Source organism: Oncorhynchus kisutch, linkage group LG6, assembly GCF_002021735.2.
Source record: "Oncorhynchus kisutch isolate 150728-3 linkage group LG6, Okis_V2, whole genome shotgun sequence".
Taxonomy (NCBI): Eukaryota; Metazoa; Chordata; class Actinopteri; order Salmoniformes; family Salmonidae; genus Oncorhynchus; species Oncorhynchus kisutch.
The window spans coordinates 1,678,163-1,690,155 of record NC_034179.2 but is presented as its reverse complement, the minus strand read 5'-3'; the positions used below and the strand labels follow the sequence as shown (position 1 = coordinate 1,690,155).

At 44.2% G+C, this 11,993-nt stretch overlaps 1 protein-coding gene across 1 annotated transcript in view; it reads right to left on the bottom strand.

Annotated features, from left to right (window-relative positions):
* The window catches only part of cntfr (ciliary neurotrophic factor receptor), a 530,571-nt gene that overhangs the window by 383,137 nt on the left and 135,441 nt on the right, over positions 1-11,993 (bottom strand). The gene's annotated exons all lie outside the window — the stretch shown is intronic.

The window sequence follows — 11,993 nt, the reverse complement described above, 5'->3', positions numbered from 1 at the left end:
CCTGACCCTAACTGGCGTTGACCCTGACCTTAACTAGCGTTGGCCCTGACCTTAACTAGCGTTGGCCCTGACCCTAACTGGCATTGAACCTGACCCTAACTGGCGTTGACCCTAACTGGCGTTGACCCTGACCCTAACTAGCGTTGGCCATGACCCTAACTGGCGTTGACCCTGACCCTAACTGGCGTTGGCCATGACCCTAACTGGCGTTGACCCTGACCCTAACTAGCGTTGGCCATGACCCTAACTGGCGTTGACCCTGACCCTAACTGGCGTTGACCCTGACCCTAACTAGCGTTGGCCCTGACCTTAACTGGCATTGAACCTGACCCTAACTGGCGTTGACCCTAACTGGCGTTGACCCTGACCCTAACTAGCATTGGCCCTGACCTTAACTGGCATTGAACCTGACCCTAACTGGCGTTGACCCTGACCCTAACTGGAGTAGACCCTGACCCTAACTGGCGTTGACCCTGACACTAACTGGCATTGACCCTAACTGGCGTTGACCCTAACCCTAACTGGCGTTGACCCTGACCCTAACTGGCATTGACCCTGACCCTAACTGGCATTGACCCTGACCCTAACTGGCATTGACCCTAACCCTAACTGGCGTTGACCCTGACCCTAACTGGCATTGACCCTGACCCTAACTGGCGTTGACCCTAACCCTAACTGGCGTTGAACCTGACCCTAACTGGCGTTGACCCTGACCCTAACTGGCGTTGACCGTGACCCTAAATGGCGTAGACCCTGACCCTAACTGGCATTGGCCCCTACCCCAACTGGCATTGACCCTGACCCTAACTGGCGTTGACCCCGACCCCAACTAGCGTTGACCCCGACCCCAACTGGCATTGACCCTCGACCCCAACTGGCATTGACCCCGACCCCAACTGGCATTGACCCTGACCCTAACTGGCATTGACCCTGACCCTAACTGGCATTGACCCTAACCCTAACTGGCGTTGACCGTGACCCTAAATGGCGTAGACCCTGACCCTAACTGGCATTGGCCCCTACCCCAACTGGCATTGACCCTGACCCTAACTGGCGTAGACCCTAACTGGAGTTGACCCTGACCCTAACTGGCGTTGACTCTGACTCTAACTGGCATTGACCTTGACCCTAACTGGCGTAGACCCTGACCCTAACGGGCTTTGACCCCGACCCCAACTGGCGTTGACCCCGACCCCAACTGGCATTGACCCCGACCCCAACTGGCATTGACCCTGACCCTAACTGGCATTGACCCTGACCCTAAATGCCGTAGACCCTAACCCTAACTGGTGTTGACCCTAACCCTAACTGGTGTTGACCCTAACCCTAACAGGCATTGGCCCTGACCCTAACTGGCGTTGGCCCCGACCCTAACTGGCATAGACCCTGACCCTAATTGGCATTGACCCTGACCCTAACTGGCGATGACCCTAACTGGCGTTGATCCTAACTGGCGTTGACCCTATCTGGCGTTGACCCTATCTGGCGTAGACCCTGACACTAACTGGTGTTGGCCCTGACCCTAACTGGCGTAGACCCTGACACTAACTGGCATTGGCCCTGACACTAACTGGCGTAGACCCCGACCCTAACTGGCATTGGCCCTGACCCTAACTGGCATTGGCCCTGACCCTAACTGGCATTGACCCTGACCCTAACTGGCGTTATCCCTGACCCTAACTGGCGTAGACCCTGACCCTAACTGGCGTTGGCCCGACCCTAACTGGCATTGACCATGACCCTAACTGGCTTTGGCCCTGACCCTAACTAGCGTTGGCTCCGACCGTAACTGGCATTGACCCTAACCCTAACTGGCGTAGACCCTAACTGGCATAGACCCTGACCCTAACTGGCGTTGACCCTGACCCTAACTGGCGTAGACCATGACCCTAACTGGCGTTGGCCCCGACCCTAACTGGCGTTGACCCTGACCCTAGCTGGCATTGACCCTGACGCTGACTGGAGTAGACCCCGACCCTAACTGGCATTGGCCCTGACCCTAACTGGCATTGGCCCTGACCCTAACTGGCGTTGTCCCTAATTGGCGTTGACCCTCACCCTAACTGGCGTTGACCCTAACTGGCGTTGACCCTGACCCTTACTGGCGTTGACCCTGACCCTAACTGGCGTTGACCCTGACCCTAACTGGCATTGACCCTGACCCTAACTGGCGTTGAACCTGACCCTAACTGGACTTGACCCTGACCCTAACTGGCGTTGACCCTGACCCTAACTGGCGTTAACCTTAACTGGAGTTGACCCTAACTGGAGTTGACCCTAACCCTAACTTGCATTGGCCCCTACCCTAACTGGCGTTGACCCTAACCCTAACTGGCGTTGATCCTGACCCTAACTGGCGTTGACCCTGACCCTAACTGGAGTTGACCCTGACCCTAACTGGCGTAGACCCCGACTCTAACTGGCGTTGACCCTGACCCTAACTGGCGTTGACCCTGACCCTAACTGGCATTGACCCTAACTGGCGTTGACCCTGACCCTGACTGGCGTTGACCCTGACCCTAACTGGCATTGACCCTGACCCTTACTGGCATAGACCCTGACCATAACTGCCGTTGGCCCCGACCCTAACTGGCGTTAACCCTAACTGGCGTTGACCCTAACTGGCATTGAACCTGACCCTAACTGGCGTTAACCCTAACTGGCGTTGACCCTATCTGGTGTTGACCCTGACCCTAACTGGCATTGACCCTGACCCTTACTGGCGTAGACCCTGACCCTAACTGGCGTTGACCCTGACCCTAACTGGCGTTGACCCTGACTCTAACTGGCGTTGGCCCCGACCCTAACTGGCGTTCACCCTGACCCTAACTGGCGTTGACCCTGACCCTAACTGGCGTTGACCCTGACCCTAACTTAACTGACAGACTGTTAATTCTATAGTAGGATGAGGAAGAGACAGACTGTTAATTATATAGTAGGATGAGGAAGAGACAGACTGTTAATTATATAGTAGGATGAGGAAGAGACAGACTGTTAATTCTATAGTAGGATGAGGAAGAGACAGACTGTTGATTATATAGTAGGATGAGGAAGAGACAGACTGTGAATTATATAGTAGGATTGGAAGAGACAGACTGTTAATTCTATAGTAGGATGAGGAAGAGAGAGACTGTTCATTCTATAGTAGGATGGAGAAGAGACAGACTGTTAATTATATAGTAGGATGGGGAAGAGACAGACTGTTAATTCTATAGTAGGATGAGGAAGAGACAGACTGTTAATTATATAGTAGGATGAGGAAGAGACAGACTGTTAATTCTATAGTAGGATGAGGAAGAGAGAGACTGTTCATTCTATAGTAGGATGAGGAAGAGACAGACTGTTAATTATATAGTAGGACGCGGAAGAGACAGACTGTTAATTATATAGTAGGATGAGGAAGAGACAGACTGTTAATTATATAGTGTGCATCAAGAATGGTCCACCAACCAAAGGATGTCCAGACAACTTGACACAACTGTGGGAAGCATTGGAGTCAACATGGTCCAGCATTCCTGTGGAATGCTTTCGACAACTTGTAGAGTCCATGCCCCAATGAATTGAGGCCGTTCTGAGGGCAAAGGGGGTTGGAACTCAAGATTTGGAAGGTTATGTACACTCAGTGAACTATAGGATCTCTTTTCTCTGTATGTTGATTGTCCTTGAGAGAGAGGGCAGACATAAAAACATGCTGTCATACAGCTGCTGACTTCTGAACATCTAGCAGGACTGGAAGAGCTGCAAACTTGGTTTGTTGTTTAAAAACAGAAAGTAAAAAGTTCACGTCTGTAGTTAACTCTGTTTTTATACTCAACATTCTCAGGAAAATACATGCAATTATTTAACCTACCTGCTGTAACGACCTGCGCTCTGATTTCTACCAGAGAGAGAGAGTTATTTGCTGAACTTAGCCAGGGTTCAGTCCTGCAGATGAGGGTTGTTAAAATGGTCAGAGTTCACAGTGTCAGTCAGTCCACTCTGCTACATCACCGATCTCTTTTAAATTATCGCATTTCTGCAGCCAGAGAAAATAATTGATTTAAAAATGGGACAGGCTACTTAAGAGAGATTGACAATGTGGCCAGTCGGGCGTTAAATTGAAAAAAGAGGGAGTTTAATTTTGAACTTAGACGATGACACTTCAGGGAGGATAATTAAAAAGACATTATCACAAACACAACATATGGGGTGGTGTGGCCATGGAGTCATGGATACAGTTCTAATCCCAGCTAGCACATTACATTTCTTACAGCTTGGTGAGCGTGTGGTTGTCCTATGATAATTTGGCGTACAACCTGCCCACAGCATTCTGGGAATGGTGCAGGATAGTTGCTTAGCTATAGAACGTTCTCACCACATTTAAGGAACTTGAATAAATAAGACCATTTTCTTGGTATTTCATTACTTTAACACATGTAATATATTCAAATATATATTTTTTACTATTCTATTTCACACTCGCAACCCCCCCCCAAAACCTTCCTGCTACCCCCAGCAATAGAACCACTGGCATCACACTGACTCAACTCAAGGTAAAACTTATGTTTTTTGACTACAGACTATGCCTTGTTGGGTTGTTAACTCAGAAGACCTGTATATTGGGTTTCTTACCAGTATTGTTTGTTAATGAGGTGTTATGGCAGTGTGTTAGTGAGGCAGATATCAGACTGATCTCATCTCAAGGTCAAACAGTCTGGTAGTCTGTCCAAACACTGATACAGGTCCAAACTAGGTACATATTTAACATTTTCCTCAACATCAACTATGACATTGTCAAATACAATATTTCAGAATAATGTGTATTGGGGTTCATATTAGTCTTTCATCTTGGAAAGAGTACTTCCTTTGACTCCATGTCTCTTGATTGGGGAATGAATACAGACATAACACATCAAAGAATTTAGACTTCAGTAAAGATCTGTCCAGAACTACTAGATTTTAGACTTCAGTAAAGATCTGTCCAGAACTACTAGATTTTAGACTTCAGTAAAGATCTGTCCAGAACTACTAGATTTTAGACTTCAGTAAAGATCTGTCCAGAACTACTAGATTTTAGACTTCAGTAAAGATCTGTCCAGAACTACTAGATGTTAGACTTCAGTAAAGATCTGTCCAGAACTACTAGATTTTAGACTTCAGTAAAGATCTGTCCAGAACTACTAGATTTTAGACTTCAGTAAAGATCTGTACAGAACTACTAGATGTTAGACTTCAGTATAGATCTGTCCAGAACTACTAGATTTTAGACTTCAGTAAAGATCTGTCCAGAACTACTAGATGTTAGACTTCAGTAAAGATCTGTCCAGAACTACTAGATTTTAGACTTCAGTAAAGATCTGTCCAGAACCACTAGATTTTAGACTTCAGTATAGATCTGTCCAGAACTACTAGATTTTAGACTTCAGTAAAGTCCAGAACTACTAGCCAATCACTGATAGACTATTCTCTGCAAGTAAATCATTTATTAAGACAGGATTGTTTAGAGAACATAAAAAATAAGTCATTTAAGATGGTTAAAGATGGTGGGGAGACAGTGGCATCCATTAGTGGTAATAATTATATAGTAGGATGGGGAAGAGACAGACTGTTAATTATATAGTAGGATGGGAAGAGACAGACTGTTAATTATATAGTAGGATGGGAAGAGACAGACTGTTAATTCTATAGTAGGACGGGGAAGAGACAGACTGTTAATTATATAGTAGGATGGAGAAGAGACAGACTGTTAATTCTATAGTAGGATGGGAAGAGACAGACTGTTAATTCTATAGTAGGATGAGGAAGAGACAGACTGTTAATTCTATAGTAGGATGAGGAAGAGACAGACTGTTAATTCTATAGTAGGATGAGGAAGAGACAGACTGTTAATTCTATAGTAGGATGGGAAGAGACAGACTGTTAATTCTATAGTAGGATGAGGAAGAGACAGACTGTTAATTCTATAGTAGGATGAGGAAGAGACAGACTGTTAATTCTATAGTATGATGAGGAAGAGACAGACTGTTAATTCTATAGTAGGATGGGAAGAGACAGACTGTTAATTCTATAGTAGGATGAGGAAGAGACAGACTGTTCATTCTGGAGACTGTCTTATTCTCTTATTCCCAAATGGCACCCTGTCCCAGTTTTAGTGCACTAGTAGTGCTGGGAAGTGGATGGGAAGTGAAGTACATAATTCATAATTAACCCTCCTGCTGTGTTGCTTTTTGAATTTGACCAATTTAGAAGTAATGTAATGTAATTAATTTAATTTGATTGTCATAAGGTTCAATGACTTTGTCCACACAGGGCATCTGAACATAAAAGATACATATTGATGATTTTCATTACATTTTGGGTGTTTTATTTAACTGTTGTACACCTGTGGTGTTCCAGGTCAAAAATGACCAGTCATGATACAATTATTGTATAAAATTGAGTTCAGGCAAATTCCTATTCATCAGATGGACACACTTCCTCTCCCAGACCCCCACAAGCATGTCTGTTTGAGCACACACACCTCACTCCCCTTCTTGGCTACCATGGCAACCCCCACGGGAACCTTTCCCTAATAGAATATTTCCCCCATGGGATCCACACCTGTTGGCATTCTCACAAACAATCACAACATTGTTTCAATAATATGTAGAACTTTTCTCGCAGCTCTGGTATATAAAGCTTTTCTGAGGCCTTGCTCACAATTCATTCTGTAGCAGCACAATGACCAAACACTATACTGTATGTGAAGCTCTTGGTCATATCGTTGGTAATGACACTAGTGAGGAGGAGAGAGTCCTTTTAAACTTTGGAACAAAGTAGTCTGTGATAAATAGCACAAAATGTTTCATCTGAGTATTTCTTATAGTCAATATAAATCATACATTTTGTTTTTGACTAAAAAAAGCATAATGTATGAGCTCAGCTCAATAAGGCCTACGGGCCATAAATAGCTCATTGAAGTTCAGAACTTGTAATGTTCACAAGAACTTAAGTTGATAAAAGTATCCAACACAACATGTGGGTTATAATATATGTATTATTATGGGTTTATATATAAGCTGTATTGCGGTCGGTCATTTTGGACCAGGAACAAAGAATTAATTAACATGAAACGAACACAACAGGAGTGTTAAACAATATCTCAATGACCAACTTTACCTGATTAATAGTTAAACAACATCACAATGACCAACTTTACCTGATTAATAATTAAACAATATCTCAATGACCAACTTTACCTGATTAATAGTTAAACAACATCACAATTACCAACTTTACCTGATTAATAATTAAACAACATCACAATTACCAACTTTACCTGATTAATAGTTAAACAATATCTCAATGACCAACTTTACCTGATTAATAATTAAACAATATCTCAATGACCAACTTTACCTGATTAATAGTTAAACAACATCACAATTACCAACTTTACCTGATTAATAATTAAACAACATCACAATTACCAACTTTACCTGATTAATAGTTAAACAACATCACAATGACCAACTTTACCTGATTAATAATTAAACAATATCTCAATGACCAACTTTACCTGATTAATAGTTAAACGACATCACAATGACCAACTTTACCTGATGCTGGACCAATACGATAGTAACCATATAATTTATATGCAAGGCAATGCCGTGGTTTATACAGATCATCTGGTGGGTCTACAGTACGGTGGCCCAATCTGAACACAAAGCACAAGGACAAAAGACAGACAGAGTCTTGAGCCTCTGCCAGGACAGAGGAAGGTTACCTTCATAATCATGACCCACATCTGCCTGGTGATCAGCAGGAAGACCAGAGCAACTTTCTGATAATCACTGACACGAAATAATCACTGACTCTAAATAATCACTGACACAAAATAATCACTGACACAAAATAATCACTGACTCTAAATAATCACTGACGCAAAATAATCACTGACACAAAATAATCACTGACACAAAATAATCACTGACTAAATCATCACTGACACGAAATCATCACTGACTCTAAATCATCACTGACTCTAAATAATCACTGACTCTAAATAATCACTGACTCTAAATCATCAATGACTCTAAATAATCACTGACTCAAAATAATCACTGACTCAAAATAATCACTGACACGAAATAATCACAGCGATATAGTCACAACCAGGGTTCTGGTCTAAAGTAGTGCACTATATTGGGAACAGGATACCATTCGGGACTCATTCAGACACTAAATAATGAGGGTATCAGATGGGACTCATTCAGACACTAAATAATCCGGGCTATACAAGCAGAGTACTATCATGTCCTCAGTGGACTGTGAGGAATGTGGGTTAGCACTCTTAAAGCTCTTAAAAATGTATTTACCAGATATCCCCTTTTAAAGCCTTCCACGAGGACAACAGACACTTCAGCTCTTCGATCAGCAACTGAATGTCAACAGCAACAATCAACACTAAAACACGCACTAAAACACACACTCAAACACACACTAAACCTCAAACACACACTCAAACACACACTAAACCTCAAACACACACTAAACCTCAAACACACACTAAACCTCAAACACACACTCAAACACACACTAAACCTCAAACACACACTAAACCTCAAACACACACTAAACCTCAAACACACACTCAAACACACACTTAACCTCAAACACACACTAAACCTCAAACACACACTCAAACACACACTAAACCTCAAACACACACTAAACCTCAAACACACACAAACACACACTCAAACACACACTCAAACACACACTCAAACACACACTAAACCTCAAACACACACTCAAACACACACTAAACCTCAAACACACACTAAACCTCAAACACACACTCAAACACACACTCAAACACACACTAAACCTCAAACACACACTCAAACACACACTAAACCTCAAACACACACTCAAACACACACTAAAACACACACTAAACCTCAAACACACACTCAAACACACTAAAACACACACTAAACCTCAAACACACACTAAAACACACACTAAACCTCAAACACACACTAAACCTCAAACACACACTCAAACACACACTAAACCTCAAACACACACTCAAACACACACTAAACCTCAAACACACACTAAACCTCAAACACACACTCAAACACACACTAAACCTCAAACACACACTAAACCTCAAACACACACTAAACCTCAAACACACACTAAAACTCAAACACACACTAAACCTCAAACACACACTAACCTCAAACACACACTCAAACACACTAAAACACACACTAAACCTCAAACACACACTCAAACACACATTAAACCTCAAACACACACTAAAACACACACTAAACCTCAAACACACACTAAACCTCAAACACACACTCAAACACACACTAAACCTCAAACACACACTAAACCTCAAACACACACTAAACCTCAAACACACACTCAAACACACACTCAAACACACACTAAACCTCAAACACACACTCAAACACACACTAAACCTCAAACACACACTAAACCTCAAACACACACTAAACCTCAAACACACTCAAACACACACTCAAACACACACTAAACCTCAAACACACACTAAACCTCAAACACACACAAACACACACTCAAACACACACTCAAACACACACTAAACCTCAAACACACTCAAACACTAACACACACACTCAAACGCACACTCAAACACACACTAAACCTCAAACACACACTAAACCTCAAACACACACTCAAACACACACTAAACCTCAAACACACACTCAAACACACACTAAACCTCAAACACACACTCAAACACACTAAAACACACACTCAAACACACACTCATACAGTACGCAGCACCACTGTTGAAACAGGACAGGGACTATTTATAGACACACAGACGGGAGACAGGAGACAGGAGGCTGGAGACAGGAGACAGGAGACAGGAGGCAGGAGACAGGAGACAGGAGGCAGGAGACAGGAGGCAGGAGGCAGGAGGCAGGAGACAGGAGACAGAAGACAGGAGACAGGAGGCAGGAGGCAGGAGGCAGGAGGCAGGAGACAGGAGACAGGAGACAGGAGGCAGGAGGCTGGAGACAGGAGGCAGGAGACAGGAGACAGGAGGCAGGAGACAGGAGGCAGGAGGCAGGAGGCAGGAGACAGAAGACAGGAGACAGGAGGCAGGAGGCAGGAGACAGGAGACAGGAGGCAGGAGGCAGGAGACAGGATGCAGGAGACAGGAGACAGGAGGCAGGAGACAGGAGACAGGAGACAGGAGACAGGAGACAGGAGACAGGAGACAGGAGGCAGGAGGCAGGAGGCAGGGGGTACCGGTACAGAGTTAATGTGGAGATTACATACAGGGGGGTACCGGTACAGAGTCAATGTGGAGGCTATATACAGGGGGTACCGGTACAGAGTCAATGTGGAGGCTATATACAGGGTGTACCGGTACAGAGTCAATGTGGAGGCTATATACAGGGGGTACCGGTACAGAGTTAATGTGGAGGCTATATACAGGGGGTACCGGTACAGAGTTCATGTGGAGGCTATATACAGGCGGTACCAGTACAGAGTCAATGTGGAGCCTATATACAGGGGGTACCGGTACAGAGTCAATGTGGAGGCTATATACAGGGGGTACCGGTACAGAGTCAATGTGGAGGCTATATACAGGGTGTTACGGTACAGAGTCAATGTGGAGACTATATACAGGGGGTACCGGTACAGAGTCAATGTGGAGGCTATATACAGGGGGTACCAGTACAGAGTCAATGTGGAGGCTATATACAGGGTGTTACGGTACAGAGTCAATGTGGAGGCTATATACAGAGGGTACTGGTACAGAGTCAATGTGGAGGCTATATACAGAGGGTACTGGTACAGGGTCAATGTGGAAGCTATATACAGGGGGTACCAGTACAGAGTCAATGTGGAGGCTATATACAGGGGGCACCGGTACAGAGTCAATGTGGAGGCTATATACAGGGGGTACCAGTACAGAGTCAATGTGGAGGCTATATACAGGGTATTACGGTACAGAGTCAATGTGGAGGCTATAAACAGGGTGTTACGGTACAGAGTCAATGTAGAGGCTATATACAGGATATTACGGTACAGAGTCAATGTGGAGGCTATTTACAGGGTGTTACGGTACAGAGTCAATGTGGAGGCTATATACAGGGGGTACCGGTACAGAGTCAATGTGGAGGCTATATACAGGGTGTTACGGTACAGAGTCATTGTGGAGGCTATATACAGGGTGTTACGGTACAGAGTCAATGTGGAGGCTATATACAGGGTGTTACGGTACAGAGTCAATGTGGAGGCTATATACAGGGTATTACGGTACAGAGTCAATGTGGAGGCTATATACAGGGTGTTACGGTACAGAGTCAATGTGGAGCTGTATGAGGAAATAAGCAAACAGGAAACCGTTCACTCAGAGGCGGCGCTCCTAGTGACCGGAGACTTTAATGCAGGGAAACTTATATCAGTTCTACCTCATTTCAATCAACATGTTCAATGTGTAACCAGAGTCAAAAAATATCTAGATCACCTGATCTCCACACACAGAGACACGTACAAACTCTCCCTCGCCCTCCATTTGGTAAATCCAACCACAATTCTATCCTCCTGATTCCTGCTTACAAGCAAAAATTAAAGCAGGAAGCACCAGTGACCCAGTCAATAAAAAAGTGGTCAGATGAAGCACATACTAAACTACAGGACTGTTGTGCTATCACAGACTGGAACATGTTCCATTCTTCCGATGCCATTGAGGAGAACACCACATCAGTCACTGAACCATGATGGAGTAGCAGTGCAGTGGGTTTGTCGTCCTGTCGTTTACTTTTTGTATTTTTATCTTTGTTTTGTATATATTTCAATTTATGTTCAATCTCTTTTCTATTTTGAATTAAATATACCTTCCGGTAACCCGCTTCACTCAATGTGACACGGATCCGCTTTTTTTTTAGACCTCCTTCAGTAGCTAACCAGCTCATTAGCTACTAGCTTTTTAGTCATTTACAACCACT